The sequence below is a fragment of the Cydia strobilella genome, chromosome 23 (assembly GCF_947568885.1).
Source record: "Cydia strobilella chromosome 23, ilCydStro3.1, whole genome shotgun sequence".
Classification (NCBI taxonomy): domain Eukaryota; kingdom Metazoa; phylum Arthropoda; class Insecta; order Lepidoptera; family Tortricidae; genus Cydia; species Cydia strobilella.
Window position 1 is genome coordinate 7,068,869 of NC_086063.1, and position 21,692 is coordinate 7,090,560.

The 21,692-nt window shown below is 38.5% G+C and overlaps 1 protein-coding gene and 1 non-coding gene across 3 annotated transcripts in view; one reads left to right on the forward strand and one right to left on the reverse strand.

Moving 5' to 3' along the window:
- The window catches only part of LOC134751883 (heterogeneous nuclear ribonucleoprotein L), a 599,604-nt gene that overhangs the window by 520,430 nt on the left and 57,482 nt on the right, over nucleotides 1-21,692 (reverse strand). The window lies entirely within an intron of this gene.
- Nucleotides 12,878-12,949, forward strand: Trnat-cgu (transfer RNA threonine (anticodon CGU)). The gene has a single exon. It is a non-coding gene; the product is annotated as a tRNA-Thr (tRNA).

Consider the following 21,692-nt stretch of genomic DNA (forward strand, 5'->3'; position numbering starts at 1 on the left):
AGTGACTAATTTTTATTGTAAATGTACAATCTGATCTCTACGTTTAATAAAAGTGGGCGAGTAACAATGTGATAAATTAGTGGGTAATTTTAGGGGTTTACCAGAAAAGAAAGAAAATATTTTTTAATAACATCGTTATAGGTCCGTTTGTAAATATTCACAGCATAATAATATTATTAATTGACACATCATTTTCGTGTATATCATATTTTATTTTTACCGTACCAAGTGGTACCTTATCCGTATCGCGTGTAAAATCGACCATAGAGACATGATGGAAAATCCGATTCGACAATTTTGAGATTCGATACTATCCCTGCTAGACAAATGCGAAAAATACCAAGATCTTGTCAAGCTACTAAAGGAAAGTCCTTTTGCGAACATAGAAAATCGAATTATGTCCAGAGCGATAGAGGCAGATAACGAAATAGCCGTAATAGCCGGGAAATAGGCGTAATTATATGTATGTATGTATGTAATCTGGTTATGAAACTGATATGGATATGACATCTCAGCTGTCAACAGTGTCAGTTTCTTCAACTACAAACCTGACAAAGGACCAAAAATCCAGGCATATTTGAGGGCAAAGAGTCCGTAGTTTCAGAAGTAACTTTAGTTGTGGGAGTATTCGACAGAGAAACAGCATCTTTTAGAAAAGCTACGCACGATTGACGTCATGACTAGCGTGCGATCATGAGGGCGATTCAAACTTTTACTTGGTTATGAAACTGTTATGAATTTGTTCTGTTAGCTTTTGACAGTGACATTTCTGGACCCCAAAGCTGACAGATGAAATCTGAATTGGGCTCGTTTAAAATATTTATACTTTAGAATATTTGTTTTTATCCCACTCGAATTCCACTTTAACGTTGGCTAAATCATGGACAGTATTGGATTTTAAATTGTCGTTTAACTCACTCATTTTCAATTTTAGTCACACACGACGCGCGCGACATGATTCGAAGAGCCTAGGTCTCAATTTTCAAGCACTAACAGTAATCGACAGTATTAGTACCCAAAGGATTAATTGATTGAGAATAGGTTAGCTGCCTAGCAACATTACATTCCTGAAACTAGCAATGCATCGATCTATTGCGACGTCGCGTTGCGGTTATATAGCCGGCATTAAACAGCTCGTAAAATTGCCGTAAAACGTCATCCAGTACATTCTTAGAACTGAAGAGGTATTGAAGTGGCCAAAGTGTCCTTTGCGTTGAATTTGGGAATGAGTCATGTATTTAACTATGCGCATTCGATGTGAATCGATAATATATCGTTATATTTTATTGTCGTATCGACATGCGTTTTCGTTGTATGTCGAATAAAGATGTCTTTGAGTTAACACCCATCAGCGGCAAATGGAAGCTGCATATTATTGTATATCGGGCACGAATCACTGGACTTTGTCATCTGTTTTATGAAGATAGGAGGAGAGAATCAAAGCAGTGTTTTATCTGGCGTTTGATATGTAATGTAAATCTTGCTTGTAATGTATCTGACGTTTGAAGCGAGCTTGTTACATTACAGCTAATAAGAAATTGGTGAAATAGGGGGCATTATCAATACATTACAATGGGGCATACGTATTTTTAAGTCAAAGATTGTTCGACAGTAATTTGACAATAATGCCGAAAACGAGGGTAGTTTCTCGCCTCCCCTGCCGCTATGGAGAGCGCCAATCGGTCGCGGAGAGCTGCAGCCCGCAGTCTGCGTCGGTCCGCCAACGCGTTTGTGTGAGCCTACCAGTTTTTAGCTTTGAAGCTCGAGCTTTGTCGAGCAATCAATTAATATATTTAAAATGTCTGTGTCACACTGAAGTTTTGTTATTAAAGAAGCCAGCATCCTCACAATGACCCACTAAATAAGATTAAGGCACCCCTCGCTGTCGTATTTCGTATTTTATAAACTCCTCGTAAAATTAACGTCCTCAGTACAAAGGACAATAAAATATTTATAGACACTCAATGCGAATTAAGTGCTGATGTTTAGCTGTTTCTTGTGTTAAATTGGCAACAGATGCTGTTCAGGACCATTAGAAGGTAGAAAGAGTTGTCAATATAATAATGTGTAACGTGTTAATTGTTGGATTTTTCGAATGGAATGCAATAAGTTTTTGGCAAAAATTTAAAATCCATGTACTTTTCATGCAACAAGCAACTAATACCGTCAACCGCGGTGAATACAATTTCTTAAACCTACCCACACAAATTGTATCATACAAAATCTACTATTGTTATCAAATGATACAATTTGTGTGGATATTCTTCAAAGAAATAGTCAGGTAAATCAGATTTTAAGTTTTGTCCCTATTCACCCCAGCCATCCCTATTCACCCCGGTTAACGGTACTCGTCGAGACAATTCTAACAAACCCAAACACAATTAAGTCGCGTTGTTTTATGACGGAGTTCCTGTAGCCTCCCCCTGTGTCATGCTCAGCTCGCGTCGCGCATGTGATCAGCTCGATGGTACCATAATATTGCATGTTCAGTTTCTTATAAAGAAAAGTTTGTTTTATTCCGAATATTACGAATATTTAGGCATTATTTATGTTTGTTCCAGTGATCGACTGATCGATGTTGAATAAATTATTTAGATTACAATCCGATCCCCTTTAAAAAAGTGTCAAAGCTCTAACATTCTTTATCTACAAGTCTACAAGTGACATACCAAGTAAACATAACTAATCCCACACATCACCATCTGTTTAAGCTTAAAACACTAACGCAAGCAGAACTGTGAATCACGCGGTGATTTATAGAAACACGTGTCCGGGCGCGTGTCAGGAGTTTGTGTCACGCAAGACACCTGCGGTGTTATTCTGAATACTTACAGGACATACAGAGTCAGAAAAACCATTGAACCATGATTTGAGACGATAAGTAAATTCAATCGAACGTCATGTCTATATTTATTTATGTTTATTTAATATCGTCTGCATGGAATCGATAATGATGATGATGATTGATAAAATCTTATGTCCTTCCCCGTGCCTCAAACTATCGTCATACCCAATTCCATCTGTCGGTTCAGCAGTTTAAGCGTGAAGAGGTAACAGACAGAAAAAGTTTCGCATTTATGATATTAATAGTAGAGATTGATATCATACGTTCGCGCTTATTTGTACGCGAGATGCACTGCAAATCGTGTCAAAGTAGTATCATAACAAGATCAAAACTTGAACAAATTGTTCAATCAGAATCGGCAGCACTGTCATTATCACCGGTATAACAGATTATCACAGCGCTTTAAGGCTGCATTACCACTGAGGCGGAGATGAAAGGAGACGTGCGGGAATCAACCATCAATAGCATTGGTTTTATTCTCAGCTTTGCTGGATTAATTTCCGCAAATCTCCGCCGCTAGGAAGCATATTATACCTACTTATAGGGGCCGTGCGCGTTGGAGGGTCTGCCACCTTGTGGCCTGAATTGGAAACATAAACATGACATTGACACTTCACGCCAAAGCAAGTGCTGCCATCTACCGTTCTACGTTTTCTTGTGCATAGTAGGTTCTGCCATCTTGTGGGCTACATCGGAAGCATAAACTTCACATTTACGCCTCGCGCTACAAATCTGACGGCTCCTGTGCTGCTCCCTCCTGTTCCTGCACGCTCGCTTTACATCCAAAGTACGTACGCTGGTTAGCCCAAGAACACCGTAAATCAAGTCCATGACATATAACAATAGGGATGTTGACAATTTTTTGAACTGTTTTTATTTTATATAGACACGTATGACGTAATTGTTGCAAAAAAAAAATTATATTTATTAATTTTTAATAAAAAATCGACTAATTAGTTTAATGTTTAAATTTTGCGCAAAAATTTATTACGCATATAAATCACTTACAAAATATGATTTTTAGCATTCTAATATTCCCTGCTATGGTAAAAACATAACATTTTATATATTCGCCAACATCCCTATTCAAGTTTGGAATCTCTAGCTCTACTTACACTGGTTTGTTCTTAGCGGTGTGCTTCGTGATGAAAATAACAGAACTGTATGAGATTAGGTCGACGACAGTGTGGCTACGGGTGACACCGGTTAAGCCTTTCTCGGTATCGGGTCAAAAAGATTATATTGGTCAGTCCTTTTTGTTGATGTGAAAAATAATTATACTTTATGCCAGATATCATTACACTTAAATTACAAAAGCAAAGCTTGTAGACAGTGACAGTAATGACACCCAAGTGTTCCAATATACATATAGCTCGCAAGTTCGAATCTTGTCCGAACAATGTTTTTTTTTTTTCTATTTTTCCTTTAATTTGTAAAAAAAAAACATTTGATCAGTTGTTGTTAACGACGATTTTTATCCTAATTCTCACCCGCATCGTCTTTTTTTATCGGGAGAAGCGGTTATCTAAGAATGACACAGTATCGCCATTTAATTATGTGTACGTTGGCGCGAGTACTAAACTCTCTAACTCATCTAACCACTCTAAATTTGAAAGTATTCATAAAACCGAAACAGGGGCACTTACAAATAACGTTGATCGTAAATATCATAAAAACGGGCCAATAAATCATCTCGACACGCTCGCACACCATTGAAAGGAGCGGGACAAAAAATGGCACTACTTTTACGGGCCGGGCGTAACGCACAGAGACGCACCTGGCGTCAGGCCAATACTCGGATATTGTGCATGCCCAGAGTAAAAGCACAGTAAAAGGAAGAGCAGTAAATAGTGCTTTTCAAAAATAAGTAAGGTAATTAGGAGGTGGGTAACAAAGCAGAGTTACAGCATATTCGAAGCACGAATTTGTCTTATACTTTATTCAGTACATTACCTATAATCTAGTGATTACTTACTAGCGACTAGCGACCCGCCCCGGCTTCGCACGGGTTACACAAAACCGTAACAAATTATACACCTAAATCTTCCTCAAGAAACCTTATTGATATGTGTAAACCGCATGAAAATCCGTTCAGTAGTTTTTGAGTTTATCGCGAACATAAATACACATAAACAGACAGACGCGGCGGGGGAATAGCTTTGTTTTATTAGGTGTAGTGATAAATACAGTCAACGAATTTATATTATAACCATACTGTGAAAATATGTACTGCGACATCCCATGTTGATTCATACAGGCATTATTTCGCATTTTAAAATGTTCCTTTTGTCACATTCTAGACTTTTACTACGCAAAAATGTGGACTGTATTGCGTGCTCACAAGGACGACAATAGAATGGGAGTGATTATTGTGTAGTAAAATTGGTTACAAACACAGGCTCCAGGTTTGGGCCAAATACCTTTTGCCAAATTTGACTTCCCAACAAACTTATCGCAATAGTTTCATTTCCCAAATGAATGTTTAGCAAATATACACTTTATTTATTTGGTCAAATTATCATTTGGCCTGATTTTACTTTGTCAAATTTTATTAAGACAAAATCTTATTTAGCAAACGTTTTTTATTGGTTGTAAAGATGTCAAGTCTGAGAAGAAATCGTAGGTATAAAAAAATGTATCATACGTTTGACAATCCGAGTTACTGAATTATACTGTCAAATTCGAAGCACGAATTTGTGTGTTACACATCAAAATGAATGAATCTATGATTGAAATACACGAGTAAAGAACCAATCAGATGATAAGACTGAAATAGATTAAACTAAATTTGCAAAAGAACTGAAAGTATGCAAGTTGCGAATATCAGATATCAGGGATCATAATAATGGCTCTCCTCTCGTACTGGGACTTACTTAGCTATCATAATGATGTGTTGTGTTTGACATACCTGAAACATAAAAGATGTTCATTAAGATCAAGCAAACACAATATGATATGTATCTATTAGGGAATTATAGCCGTAAAACCACCCAACACGTTATCTACGTAATTACCTTACTATCCAATAAAAATATTCCTCTTAGTGTTGCCTAAATTTATTCTTTCTTTTGTTGAGAAGTTTTCCCTTAGAACTGCAACATTCAAGTAATGTTGACACCTGAACGAAGATATTAGAGTTCGTTTTGGATATGGTCAATATTGGGAGCTTTTGGAGTACCATCTACTACGGTAGCTGATATGACTATTTATTAGAAGTAATGTTGAATAAAGGTATATACTTTATTTCTAAAATAGCCTGTTTGTGAGCATTAGTTTCCAATCCCTTCGCACGGCTAGTTTATTTCTAACCGCACTCGATCCTGCGTAGGCGCGTGCCCGACGCCCGACTCAATCGGCATGGATCATCATTTGTTTATTTGTAGTGCTATTTCAATGATCGGTAGTGGTTTGTTTGTACTTTCGAGATTTAGAGAGCAATGACTTTCAGGAAGAATTATATTGATACACCAAGATAAACCCCGGAAAAAGATATGCCTGTTTGTTTTGCTAGACTTGGTGGGGCACTGCCGTGCCTCCAGATCAAAACCCTAAGGCTGCATATCTACTGAGGTGGATATGAGCGAAGATGAGAGTCTACATGCGAGAATCAGCCAATGGTGCATTCCACGAGAATGTCCCTTACGAAACGCCGTTCTTCTAATAGTTCTGAAAAGGCTGAGAAAATGATATTGGGTCTGGTAATATTTCGCTTACAAATTGACAGTATATTAGAGCTTTACGGATTTGATTGAATTAGCTGCCATACAAGGCAAAAGCTATTGGGGGCATTCTCGTGGAATGCCCCCAATAGCATTGGTTACAATCCACATTTCTTCTCCGCTTCGTTACAATCAATGGTTGATTACCGCACATCTCATCTCCGCCTCAGTTGGAAGGTAGCCTTAGCATACCGGCAGGCGTATAATGGATCGCTTTATCCACGTGATAAGTCACTTTTTAACTCCGCGGGATAAAAGTGACGGACATCGTTTTATCACGCTGTCACGTAGATAAGAACGACCAACTTATCCGTACTGAAACTACTGAACTTATCGAATAGGTCTTCACACACTCACGCTAATGATACACATTGGTTAAACTATAATAGTTACAGTGGAAGCCTTTTTAGTATACACTTATTTCACGACTTTACATAAACATTAAGCTAAGGCTTACAGCAGTAGGATTAGTTCCTAGAATCGCGATTCTAAATCAGCGTGCAAGATAATCTTACTGATCCGCATTGGAAACGCACACAGGGGCTTTAGAGAAGCATCACTGGGTTTAACAACTAAGCTGAATGTTATAAGCATTAAAAGCAGTTTGTATGGAAATCACATGGCTGTTAAAAGTACATCGTAAAGTCGAAGAATTTAGTTCATGTACCTTATCGGTGATAATCGATAATTATATGAAAGCTGCTACACTATGGTCACTGTGACAAGACTCGAAATGATACAGAGATCAAATTCTTTGACCTTACCTTGATGAAGGAGCCCAAAGGATTTTAAGTGTGTTGTTAAAACAAGTATTTACAACTTAATTTTACGTGATGGTTTTCCAAGTAGAATTTAATTTTAACGTAACAAAGCATTCAATTAATGGAGGCAAAACACAAAGGTTATTAAAACTGCCGCTGTACAATCATTCCGCACTTTTTTTTTTAAATTAATTGTGGACAAACATAGAATAATTATTTCTCACGAAATTCTGATATTATATATTACAACATGGAACATAATCTATTATTAAAGGTTCCGAGTGATTATCATACGCAGCATATTATGATAATAAATACTCAGAGAACTGCTCGTATCATTAGTATCCGCTAATGAAACCAAATGTGGTCCAGAATGACAGAAAATGTCATAAATTAACCGGGAGAGTGAACGCTGTCGCTTACGTGTTTATTTACTGTGTACTGACGTTAGGCGAGTGAAGAAGACATATGAATATAATTTACGAAGCTATAATAAACTACAAGTAAAGGCACAGATAAATAATAGTACTAGTTATGTACAGAAGGTTCACTCTCTAACAAAACGCCACGACACACCGACTCTACAACAGATATGACAGCAAGGTGGCGCAAGCGCAAGCAGGCGTCCGTTCCGTAGCGTAATTACTGTCCGCGCGCCAATTCCGTGCATTCGGAGGTCGAGGAAGTGGGAGGGTGTGCGCCGCGCCCGTACGTCAAAATGACACCACTCGGTCATGACGCCCAACATTCGCGCGCGGACAGTACTATACTGCTAGTGCTAACAAGTACCAACGTTGCCTTCAGGAACATAACGTTGAATTCTCATAATGTTGGATTGGATGGATGGAAGAGAAGTTATCGAAAATTTACTGAAATGTCAGCGGTAGCACTAGGGTGGGTGTAAGGACTATTGAGAGTTGGTGATGGAATCTAAAGTGTACTACCTACTAGACTAATGGGTAATATCGATGGAGTAAGTACTGGGCAATGGGATAAAACACCGAATGCGTGCCTAATGAAAAGGTATCTAATTGTACTTTGACAAAAAAAATACCGCTTTATAGTTCATAAAAATACTAAGATTAAATTAAACATTTTCTTCACCAAACAACTGATGAATTCGGAATATCACATTTCCTCCGATCTGTATTTCTTAAATGAATCACTTATTTACATCAGACGGCGCGGTTTCCATTAAGCGTCAAATAACGTATGCCAGTTCAATACATTAATCAATATTAAATGAGCTGAAATAAGAAGATACGAAGTAAATACATTGGAGCAAATCAAACAAGTAATTTGCGTGTGACACCGATTTTCATATTTGATCGGTATTTAAATTGATTAAATTAATGTGCCTTTGAATACGTGTAAACTTCAAGTAGGTTTGCCATTAGGTTGGTAATACTGTACATAAAGTATGTACACAATATTTACCTCAACTTCATTCGGGCGCATGCACCAAACCGTCACGGAAGGCGAAAGAAAGGGAAGGCCTTTTAAGAGCAGTGGGAAACACAAAATAAGCTAGAAAAACCGGCCAAGTGCGAGTCGGACTCGCCCACCGAGGCTTCCGTACTTTTTAGTATTTGTTGTTTTAGCGGCAACAGAAACACATCATCTGTGAAAATTTGGTCTAGCTATCACGGTTTATGGGATACAGCCTGGTGACCGACAGACGGACAGCGAAGTCTTAGTAATAGGGTCCCGTTTTCACCCTTTGGGTACGGAACCCTAAAAAAAGGGTCTCTTTTTCCAAATTTAAGAGTAACTACGAGCAATTCATTAAATGTCTATCTTTAAAAGGAATTTGACCTTTTAAAAGGGAAGGTGACTCCTGTCAGGAGCCCCTGGATGCGAGCTTGGACCCTTCGACTCAGTCCAAAGGTTCGCTGTACGAATCGTCGACGATTCCAAACTCACAAACCTTTAAGTCTAAGGAGAGACTTTGCCTCCTTGTGTGTGTTCTACCGTTTGTAGAATGGGCTGTGCTCTAACTAAAGAAATGATCGACATGATGCCAACGGCCGCTTTCTATCACCGCTCGCCGTCGGCAGGGTGTTCATCCTCACACCCTAGAACCTAAATGGTCGCGTACTGTGCGGTTTAAGAGGAATTTCCTCCCGCGGACGCTTCGGCTGTGGAATGAGCTCCCTGCCGAGGTTTTCCCGAGGGGCTACAATATGGGGTTCTTCAAAAAAGGAGTGTACAGATTTTTAAAGGGTCGGCAACGCGCATGTAATATCTCTGGTGTTGCAGGCGCCCATAGGCTACGGTGATTGCTTACCATCAGGCGGGCTATAAGCCTGTTTGTCATCGACGTGGTATAAAAAAAGGTGGTGTGTTCATGCCTCCTTAATATTTAACAATAATATTTAAGCCATAGTAATTAAGTTAGATTTAAGTTATATTGCAGTGCCCTACAGGGTTTCATAGCTGAACCAATAAAATGTACCAACTTGTATAACCTATGACAGCAATAAACACACTGATTACTGAAAAATAATTCTGATTAGGGAAAATACATAAAGAAGGTCAAAGGGTTAGAGTACGTATTGGTACATAGAAATAACATGAAATTACATGTTTGTTTAAACTGCATTACAAGTAAAATATACACTTACACAAGCAAACGGGAGACACTACGCTGACAACTGATACCTTACACTGACAATTTTTTGTCCATTTCTAGGTCGACATGTAACCGTGAATAGTATAATTTATCGCCACACCACGTTACCAGCCTAGCCGCAATATTTATCTGGTAGACCAGCAACATACGGCAAACTTATTTTCAGGTGACAATTATCACAGTGATGAGACAGGGGCCTGGACATTTATCATTTCGGTTCTAGTACTTCACGCAGACACTACTCTTGAACCCTAACAATAAATTTTACCGTTACGTCCACAAATGTGACGCGAAAGACAAAATCCAACGATATATCATCCGTGCTAGAGATAAGTGGGTGTTGCTGATGCTGATATATTGTCGTAATGGGTGATATTGGATATTGGTCAGTTTTCATGGAGAACTTGTAGTTACAGAGGTATATATATTATATTGGTTCTTCTGTTTGAATGAGAAGAGTTAAGTTGAAATTGTTACATATCGTCGGTCGATACTCAAACTCAATTTTAAAAACTCTAATGATTTAATATGTGTCTATACTATATCGATTCAATTTTAATGCAGTGAATAACATGAATTATATGATGATATTTATATATTTTTTTAATGAAAGCACTGTTTATGCTTTTTCATTTTTTTTACCTCTAACAAAGTATTGTTTATCTATAATCCAAACAAAGCTAATATTCCTCTTAATAAAATAATGTACAATTAGGTAAAAGCATGTTCATTAAAATTTCGAAATTTAAATCCAAATGAACCAATAACATTATAGTACGAACTCATTCTAAAACTTGTAGTTAAAAGCATTTAATTCCCAGTACATTTGCTCGTTTTTTACTAGAAATTCCCAGTACAATCGGTAAACAAGAGCGTCAAGAATAAACATTCTAAGAGGATTGCATCTAGACGAGTTCTAGGGTATTCGCATCTAAAGACTTGGGCACACTTTGCAACTATTAAATGCAAGTGTTGCGGTGTCTCACGTGATAACATATATCACGTTTAAAAAATAGGTTTTGTCCATAAATGTGTACATAGGCTACTAGATAAGTTTTGCAATAGACAAATATAAAACAAAGAGGTGGCCTATCAAAGAGGTAGACTGGTTACTTTTTAAAACTATATTTCCATAGACAATGTTTGGCGGAAACTTTTTTTTTTAATCTACTTAAAAAAAAAATATTTAAACTTTAAAAACTGTCGGCGTGAGCTAAAGATAGTTTACAAATATTATTTAACAATATTTTCATTTCATACAAAGTTTACATAATTTTTTTAATAAGTAGATTTAAAAAGAAAGATTTTTTTTTTTCGCCAAACACTATCTCGGGAAATATAGTTTTAAAACATATATGTGATAGGCCGCCTCTTTGTTTCATATTTGTATATTGCAAAACTTATCTATTGACCTATGTTGTGTAATGTGATGAGCTGATGAGTGAATTTATTTTCGAGTTTCTATTTAGTGGCTAATACGTGCGTGCTTAACAGTCACACATGCTTTCCGGGTATACACTGAAGCAACCAAAGAAGAATCACAATTTAAATTGTTACCATAAAAATAGCTAGAGCTCTTTTTCAAGGTATGTAGGCGCGATGTAGAACGTGCTAACGCCATCTGTTACAATCTTGTGGCACGACGTTGTCAGTGATAGAGGAGACGCCACAGATCTCTGATTGCGTATACTATTCAAGGCGCTCAAGGTTAAGGTTAGACTGGACGCATCAAAACGCGTTGGTAATACAGGGCCAGAAGTCCATTATCCAGAATTCCCGTTCGGCTTTCGGTTATGACCCAAGTTAATGAGATTAAATGGTTAACGGTGGTTTGCCCGAGGGCCCCATGTCGGTGTTCGCCATCGGAAAGTTCTTCAGGGCTGACGTAATAAACTAATAAAAATAGACCATTTTCAGCTGTTTTATTACATACGAAGTTAGAGCCTTTTTCAGAGTGCTGAACTAGCAGTGCGAACATACTTCAAAAAAGTGTGAACGACGGGATCCATAGGGATCAATTGGGAGTATAGTACGGATAGCCGTACTATACTTACTTAGTACTTTGTGATATACTTAGCAATATTATAAATGCGAATGTGCCTTAACACATTAAAGTGCCAGGAACCCGCTCGGCGGGCGCTCAGTTCGTACTGTTCGTGGTCGCTTTCGTCTACAATCTGCTACGCGTGTAGCGCTACGAAAACGTTGGCAGTGAATGCATTAAGTTAAGGCATTAAGTCCGCCATTTGTACAATTTTATATCATGCAATAGTTTAAATAAATAAATAACTATGTTTGTCCGTCTGTTACCTCTTCACGCTTAAATCGCTGAACGGATTTGGACGAATTTTGGTATGGAGATAATTTTGAATAGCTTTTATTACGGAAATCATCATTCTATGCAGAAGAAGTCACGGGAAGAAGCTATTTTTATATAAAATCGAATGGAATAATCTACAAACAAATACTATATCATCGTTAATTTGTGGCTAATTACCTGAAATACGACTTTGCTAATAAATAATTCCCCGGGGTTTCTCGAACGGTATTAGTTACACTAATATTATTAACATGTTGCAGCATGTGTTTATAGACTAATAAGTCAATTATCGTTCAGGAAATGGGTAGTTTTAAAACTACGTATTGCTATACTACTTAGTTACTTACCAAGTAGGTTGATACACTTGATTAATATTTGAAGTTCCCCCGAGGTGAAAAACAAATCAAAAAAAATATTTCATAAAATAATTTGATTTGTTCCCTAGTTGGATAGATAAGAGTAGCAGCACCATCACTCTCGCTATACCGTAACCGTAGGATTCGTATAGGAGGTACAAGCACACCATAAGCACACACTGTCAAAGGCGCCTAGCCTTTCAAAGATAGCATATATCAGAGAATTTGGGACGGGTACCGCCGTGGCCGGGTAGTCTAGTGGTCAGGACGTTAGCCGCGTAAGCTGAAGACGCGGGTTCGATTCCCGCCTCGGCCACCTGTGGACTTGGTCACTTTTTCTTTAGTGTATGATATCTATTTCAGTTTATAATTTAAATATAGTAGTGTGACAACTTAAAAAAAACAAATCAAAAAATATTTTAATTAAATAAAATAATTTGATTTGTTCCCGTTCCCTCGAGGTTTATGATTATCCAAAAGTTATCTGAAAGAGACCGCTTTTTAGCGATAAGGCCGCGTATTGTCAGACTATCTTGACCATATATTTTCCAGTAAAGTAGTTCTTTGCGGTATCTCTATAACACTTGTTATTGGGAACAACACATGGACTCGTTATTAAGGTAATTTCGATTTCAATTAATTTTGCAGACACAATTCCTCTTACTAAATATAGACATTGGAAAACGATTCTATTTCCATTTAAGCGCCCCACGAGACATAACAAGACGGGCAGTTCCGTAAAAATGGAATCGCTTTCTCACCCTCAAAAATATAGGTCAGCACATAGGTTCCGAAATAGACCAGACAGTCTGACAAGTTATTCAGTCAGGGGTGGTGTTCCTCGCGGCCACAGAACACGGGCGTAGGTGAATTTCTGTGATGCGCTTTTTGATGACGCGCGCTTCGCACATTGACAGCACGATCTGCCTTGGTGAGCCATATGCTTTGACCATAATAATGCTAGTATAGTGTGCCTGTAATGCCATTATATAACTATTGTGACCCTTTGTAGGATCTAAAGCCGTAAATAAGCATTACAGTAGCCTTATAAACGTATATAACACTACTTTAGTTACTTAAAGGTTAGCTGGAAGAGATCCCTAACGCATTCACAGTCGATCCCAGCGTTTTCCCGCTTTGGAGAGGAAAGCGAAGACGAACAGTGAACCCGCCGAGCGGGTTCTCGGCACTCAATTTGTTAAGGGGATAAGTTCGCCTTTATACACATTTACTGCATTCTCTCTGTGTTATGTACTTGTTTTGTGAAATACTTAAAATACGAAAACGACACAAAAATGCTGTGATTCGGCCATTACACTGCTTCTGTGTGTTACTTGGGAAGTGCGTTGCCGGCATTTCAAATGAGAGTACGCTCTTTTCCTGAAGATCGTATCGGTCCGGAATTACCGCAGACGAAAATTCATTCCACAGTTTAGCTGTGCGAGTCTGGAAGGTTCTGGAAAAACGCACATTTGAGGACTGCCCACCATCTAATTGGTGAAGATGGAAATGTAGTGTGTTATTAATCAAAAGACCACTCGCTCTGTACTGGCACAGGGCGGACACTCTATACATAAAAAATCACTTGCGTTTCTATGTGTGAACAGCACGTCTTTACACGCGGCATGCGTCATTGTGTGAGTAAGTTGCTTAAAAACAGTACTGAGCGGCCGGCAAACGGCCGTCAATCTTCTGTCGCGTGGCGAGGTAATTCGAATCGGGGCAAGGCGTTGCGTGGCCGTTCTGTATGATAATACATTACTTATTTTGTGGTACTGGTTAGCTCGAGAACAGACGCTCTCGAGCAACGGGAACACGCAGTCAGGAATAGCTTCCAATCCATTTGCCTAGACCACTTTGAGCAGAAGTAGGCTGCGTTTTCTTAGGAGATTCCCTGGCGTTTGCGAGATGTCTGAATGCGATTCGCTTTCAGATGCCGGAAATAGAACAGCTTTTGGAGTTATGCTAAGACATTTTAGGTGGTTTAATTTGAAGAAAGAATTTTATAAATGTGAAATACTGAGTAAAATACGAGTAGGAATTCCTTGGATCTCTTTTATAATTGTATTTTTAAAACGACGATCTTCTAGTCAGTAATAATAAAATTTGTTAAACATTTTATTACGAAGACTAGCCTCCGCCCTCGAGAAAGTGAAGTAATGATTCCGTAAAACCCCTCAACATGTTCAAAGTAACGTTTTTCGAAATATCATTAAAAATGACAGCCAGGGCCGTGTTGCATAATGCAAACTACAACTAATATTACAAGATATGTTATTCATTATATCATAGTCCATATTTAGACAATAACATATATTTGCATTGTGATTACAAACTGCATTAGGTATTCAATCCTTTTCTAATTTCACTTATTAGAAAAGGAGTTCCGCTTGTAATATTAGTTGTAGTTTATTATGCAACACGACCCTGGTTGTTATTCATCCAAATTTAACAAACCGATTAAATGCGCAAAGATGTTAAACTTGCAATGCAAGCATAATTCAACGTAAGTTGGCAAAGTTGTAGCAACGACCTGCCTTTACATGCACCTAAAGACTGTTTAAGAAAGTTTAGGCACACTTTAAGTACCTTCTTTAGTTGTTTTAGATATTGTATAATGTGGTGCTTTAGCTTACTGTAAAATCAGGTAACTTTAGTTCACAACTTACAACTCATCATCTTCCTCTCGTTATACCGGCATTTTGCCACGGCTCATGAGCCTGGGGTCCGCTTAACAACTAATCCTAAGAATTGATGTAGGCACTAGTTTTTACGAAAGCGACTGCCAATGCCACCTGACCTTCCAACCCAGAGGGGGAACTAGGCCTTGTTAGGATTAGTCCGGTTTCCTCACGATGTTTTCCTTTACCGAAAAACGACTGGTAAATATCAAATGATATTTCGCACATAAGTTCCGAAAAACTCATTGGTACGAGCCGGGGTTTGAATCCGCGACCTCCGGATTGAAAGTCGCCAAGTCGCACGCCCTTACCGCTAGGCCACCTGCGCTTTTGAATGTGAATCAAGGTAATGACTACAGCAAATACGCAATCATACAATTCAAACCAAATGTATAAAACAAACATATACGCACAATCACAGACTCGCATAAATCGTTGAAACGCATACTACCGCTAGCGAAACGGCAATTTGGCGGTATTGCACGAGTTATAAATACTAACAAATAAAGATATTTATAAATACAACTCACTCGGTAACGCATAAACGTCAAACTGAGTAATAAACCGACACAAATAGGCCACCAACACTACACTTAGTCATTTAGCTTATAAATCTAGCTGGAGCTGGATTATGAGTTTCGAGCTGTCTAGAGTTAGACAAGGTGTTTTAGTGTTTAGAACAAATTTTATACCTACACAAATCGCTCACGTATCAACCTTTTATTACAAAGACAGTGATTTTAATATTGTCTTCGGTTACCGCGATAGTTACTCATGAAATAAAACTATGAAAACGGATTATATCGCGTATATTGAATTTATAATACATCCCGACGTTTCGAACTCTTTACAGCGTTCGTGGTCAACGGGTGACTGAGGAAAAATTACAAAGTGCAAAAATACCCACATACTAAAATAATGAACAATCATAGACTACAAACTTTAAGGCTGGTTGTACATGCAAAATCGGTTCATAAGGCTAGTTATACACTATAATTATTTTTCAAGTAGAGATATATATATTGATGAGAGTGATTTTATTAAATACTAGCTTTTGCCCGCGACTTCGTCTGCGTGAAATCAGTAACAACAGCTAGAGTAAGTTTAGCGCCTGGATAAAGTGTAATAGCAATAATTCAATTAGCGACGTTTACTTTCATGCGGACTCCACACCACTGCATTCGTTTCGAGAATGCTGCGCACGAGTGCTGCTTACAACACGCGTGTGGCTTCCACAGTCAGGGGCGCGGAATTGAGCAGAACGAAACCCAGTCTTTTGTATGCAGTCTTGACTTGACCACGGCCTGGACATGTTCGCGAAGCGTTATGAGGCGAAAACGAAAAAAGGCGAAATGATCATTCCATAATAAAATTATCATTGCATAATGACTACCATATACTTAGCACCAAAATTTTTTGTCGTAACCTACACTTAAGGACAATGAAAACGGACAACTGGAAATTCCTAATAAATACTCTCGTAGAAGATATAAATATTCGACATACTCGTAAGATGTCGTCGGGCGCGAGCAATCGCTCTCGCCCGCTATTAATAATCATCAGGTCGAATACCTGAGAAAGGTCGCAACTATTTCTGTCACGTGCATTTACGTTGCGTTGTGACGTGGGCTTCTAATCTGTTAGTATCGTTAACGCGGTAAATAGTACTACGTGCAATCAGGGAAAATAAATCTATCTGCCACTTCGTATTTTGTCACAATGGCAAACAATATGAAAGCCGCTAAGGATTTCTTGTTATTTCGGCACACGAAAGTTCACATATTTGCCAGAGCGAGATTTCCTCAGCACGCACTTCGCACATAGCTAATACAATACATAAGCAATTGTTCGAAGACTCTGTGTACAATCCATAGTTCTCTAAATTCGTTATACGCGATTTATAATCCGTGTCCATAGTTTTATTTCAGTAATATAATAGTTAAAGTACTTAGTTTTTATACTTGGGCACCGAGTAAAGCTTACCATTAGAAATAATCAACCGTGCATTTGTTAGGCTTTTACAAACATTTACCCTCTTCTCAAATCCTACACTGGAGGTAAGAAACCCTAAAAATCTCAATATTTATCCTGCAGGAGTGCAAATAAAACAGCCATCAAGGCACCCTGTATACAAACTTAAATAGGTAAAAGCAATCTTATGTCGTTGTGGTAAGGTTTAGTAATTGTCAGTACAAATCGAAAGCAATCCGATGGACCAATACAAATACGACTCGCCTTTTATTCTCATTGATTTAGCGAGTAAGGGAGTGACGTATTTGGGCTATCCAGTGTAATCTTGTTGCGTCTCCTCAGTCCTCTATCACTGTGCCACAAAATTTAACAGATGGCGCTAGTAGAGCTACTTTAATACAAAGAGTGCAACCTTCTATGAAGCGCAATACATTCCCTACATCGCGCTTACGGAGTTCCGAATACAGAATACAGAATACAGAACTTTATTGGTAAAAGCAAATTTTACAGGTCACATTTTACACTTATAAAAAAATATATGTACATATGTTCGTTATTATAATTAATTACATATTTCATAACATTTTTAAACTTAAAAAAACATTATTAGATTTAAATATAACATGAATATATTTTTTTTAAATTACCATGCAGAAGTCAACGACCTCATCGAGTATTTATAAATTCGTCAATGCTGTAGAATGCTTTTTCTATAAGCAGCAGTTTAAGTTTAGATTTAAATACTTGGTTACTATTTAAGTTAAGTATATCTGAGGGTAATGAATTGTAAATAGTTGGTCCCATGACGCTGAGTGACCGTCGTGATTTGGCGAGTCGGCGCCTCGGGGCAAGTAGCCGGGGACGTCGCTCACTACTAGAACGTTTATAGTTCTGTATGTTTTGCCTAACGTACATACACGCGGCCAGTATGTATACACAGGGTAGGGTAAGGATCTTGTGTTTCCTAAACAACTGTTGTGCCGGAGCGGATGGTCCACCGGCTTTCCATCAATTACACGAATGGCGCGTTTTTGCATTTTGAACGCTCTGTCCCTCTCCGCAGCCGTGCCGTAGCCCACAGTTCCACTCCCTGAACTAAAATCGAGTGAAAATAACCATAGTAAGCCATCTTTAGGTTTTCGATTGATAGACTGCCGGCTAACCGGGACAGGGCGTAACATGCTGAGGCCAGTCTGTCACAGATCATTGAAATATGAGACGCCCAAGTCAGCCCAGAGTCGATCATGTATCCCAAGTACTTAGTAGTATCAACTTGTGGTATTATTGTATGAGTTGCAACATATAGGTACAGCTCCTAACCAACACTCAGTGGATTTTGCTCCCCAGGTCTGGAGAGAGTACTCTATTGCCCTCTCTACCTTAATCTCAAAATCCTAAACTAGGCGACTGATAACCTCAATACAGTTGTCCATTGGACTTATGGAGCCTTATAGATCTGTTTATTGCCAAAAGATTTTTTTTAAACAATAATTAATCATCTTCCTCGCGTTGTCCCAACATTTTTTTTGCAACGGCTCATGGGAGCCTGGGGTCCGCTTGGCAACTAATCCCAAGAATTGGCGTAGGCACTAGTTTTTACGAAAGCGACTGCCATCTGACCTTCCAACCCAGAGGGGAAATTAGGCCTTGTTGGGATTAGTCCGGTTTCTTCACGATGTTTTCCTTTCACCGAAAAGCGACTGGTAAATATCAAATGATATTTCGTACATAGCAGAATAAGCAACTAATTGTCACTTACCACCTAAGACACTATTGTACCTACTTATTCTTTGCAAATAAATACTTACTTACTTACTTACATAAGTTCCGAAAAACTCATTGGTACAAGCCGGGGTTTGAACCCGCGACCTCCGGATTGCAAGTCGCATGCTCTTACCGCTAGGCCACCAGCGCTTCTTAAGATAAAAATTAATGTTTACCAAAAAATTCAACGAACATATATCAGAACATAAGTACTTAAAGTCCGTCTAGACAGTTGTCGATAAATTGCGTCGTTTGAAAGCTGTCATTTAAATATAAACGCGTTGGTTGCGTCGTAGTTGCCAACCAGTCATTTTTGGGTTGCCCCGTATAAGAAAGGCTCTATAGTGGCTAGTCCGAGTTGCCTGCGCGCGCTCGGCGATCACAATCCCTCCGCGATCCGATCCGATCTGAATCCTCTATTGACGTATCAAACACATTAACTATTTATTTGCACGAAAGAAACCAGCGAATCGCATGCTGATGGGCATAAATCTTCTGCCCTGGGTGCTCGGGTATGTTTTATTGTTACGTAAATGGACGGCTAGCTAAGTTTGTTTATCGAATGGTTTTATGTGTTGTTTTTAGCAAGTCAAATTTCCCAGTTACTTAGGTCTCTTGAATACTTAACATATTGACTTGAAATATATGTCATAGGAAGCCAAGTGCAACCTAATAACTATAAAATTAAAAATTTCAAAAACCCCCCTACGCGAAACAAATCAATTTCATGCGAAAATGAAGAGTCAAACTGCTAGTTCGATTTCTATCAAACATAACTAAGGACAATCGCAAGGAAACTCGATTTCACGTAAACCGCATCGCAATCGGTCCATCAGTTGGAAACCTACGATGCCACATTGGCGTCAAACATATAACACCGCTCTATTTGTGTCAAAGGTAAAAGCTCTCGTACATGAAAAAGACGCACATACGGCACATATCATTTAAAAAATCCACTTGAGAATATTGTTGTTGTTGTGCTTGTTAATGATAAAAAATTTAACGTCGCCCCCAATTCCCAGTCAAATGAAGCCAAACAGAATTTAATCCGTTCAAATATCGATCACCGGTAAACATTGTCAAGGAGGAACATTTACGCAAAGTTTAGAATAACAACTGTATGTACATTTCGAAACTGATTCAATTTTATACCTTATTCTTGTACAGTAAGTCACAGTTTTGAACAAATTTTCAATTGTATATACTATTGTTTTGCTCGAAAGATATTGGGACGGACACACGTCGGGGATGACCATTAAAATGACAGACGAGCGCGAATGCGAATAAAACTGACCGTCATACGTTACGGGTGAAAGCATTATTATGACACTGTCCTAATTCGGATGAAATTCCTAGACTTCACTCACTAAAAATAAATAACCGTCTAGTGAAGACATACAGCTATCAGGGTGACCATTAAAATGATAGATGCGCGCGAATATGCGACGCTAAAAACGGACCGAGTGATGGCCTGCCGGCATATTAGTGACTAGGGTGACAAGCGTTTTGACATGTCACATTCGTACTGTTGACATGGCTGTATGTGTCATACAGAGATTCCGGATCCAAGATGACATTCGTATACAACAAAATATGATCCGCATACTTTTAAATTTACAGGCAGGTTTTCCATTGAAGGGTTTTCCCGGTAATAATCAGAAGCCTGTCAAAATTGTTTGTACCGTAAAATGATTTAATGTTAGTATGTCTCACAACAGTTTAAATTCGAAAATTGTTTGTCTTTTTTTTAGGGTTCCGTACCCAAACGGGACCCTATTACTAAGACTCCGCTGTCCGTCTGTCCGTCAGCAGGCTGTATCTCATGAACCGTGATAGCTAGAAAGTTGAAATTTGCACAGATTGCACTTCGCCGGTTTTTTTAATAATTGCATTCCCAAGTAATTCCAATAGCCCAACGACCCACTTTTCCCAGCAACCCCAGTTGTTTCGCGTCGCATCAGTCATCGTCAAGCAAGTTTCACAGCGTCATCTGTCATCGCGTCTCCAGTTCAGGGTGGGGACCCTTGCGATGTCAAGAAAAAAAGAAAGGTTAAATAACTGTGGTAAATATTAGGACGGTGAAATTACATTTTGGCTGCTTCTCTGAGGTATACAAATTACAAATAGATACAGGTAGCTATCGTGCGTTTCGCAGTAAATAAACAATATTCTTGACAAATGTACATGTAGCTGCAGAGGTAACTGAGCCCCTCCCCACATTTGTTTGCAGGGGGGATTAATTATCTCGGCAGCTTACTGTACATTACTGAGAAGTGTGAATTGTGATTATAAAGAAGACGGACGAAACGAGGCCATTTAGGCGACACAAGACCGGTAAATCCTATCCCGGACAAAAAAGTATTTTTTTAAGTGGAATAACAACTTAAAAGCCAAGTAAAATACTTATAATTTTGTTTTACAATTGAAACATATTAAATTGACATCATTATAAAATAAATAATAAATAAAATCTTGAATCTTGAAAAACTGAGCGTCATGTATTTGCAAGCACTTGTCTAATTGCAAATTGAGCAGGCTGTAATGTAAAACACCCTAGCCACAATGGTTGCCAGAGAAATAGGTCTGCAGTTCGTCTTGTCAGATATATCACCTGCTTTATTTTTGACGATCGGAACCACCAAT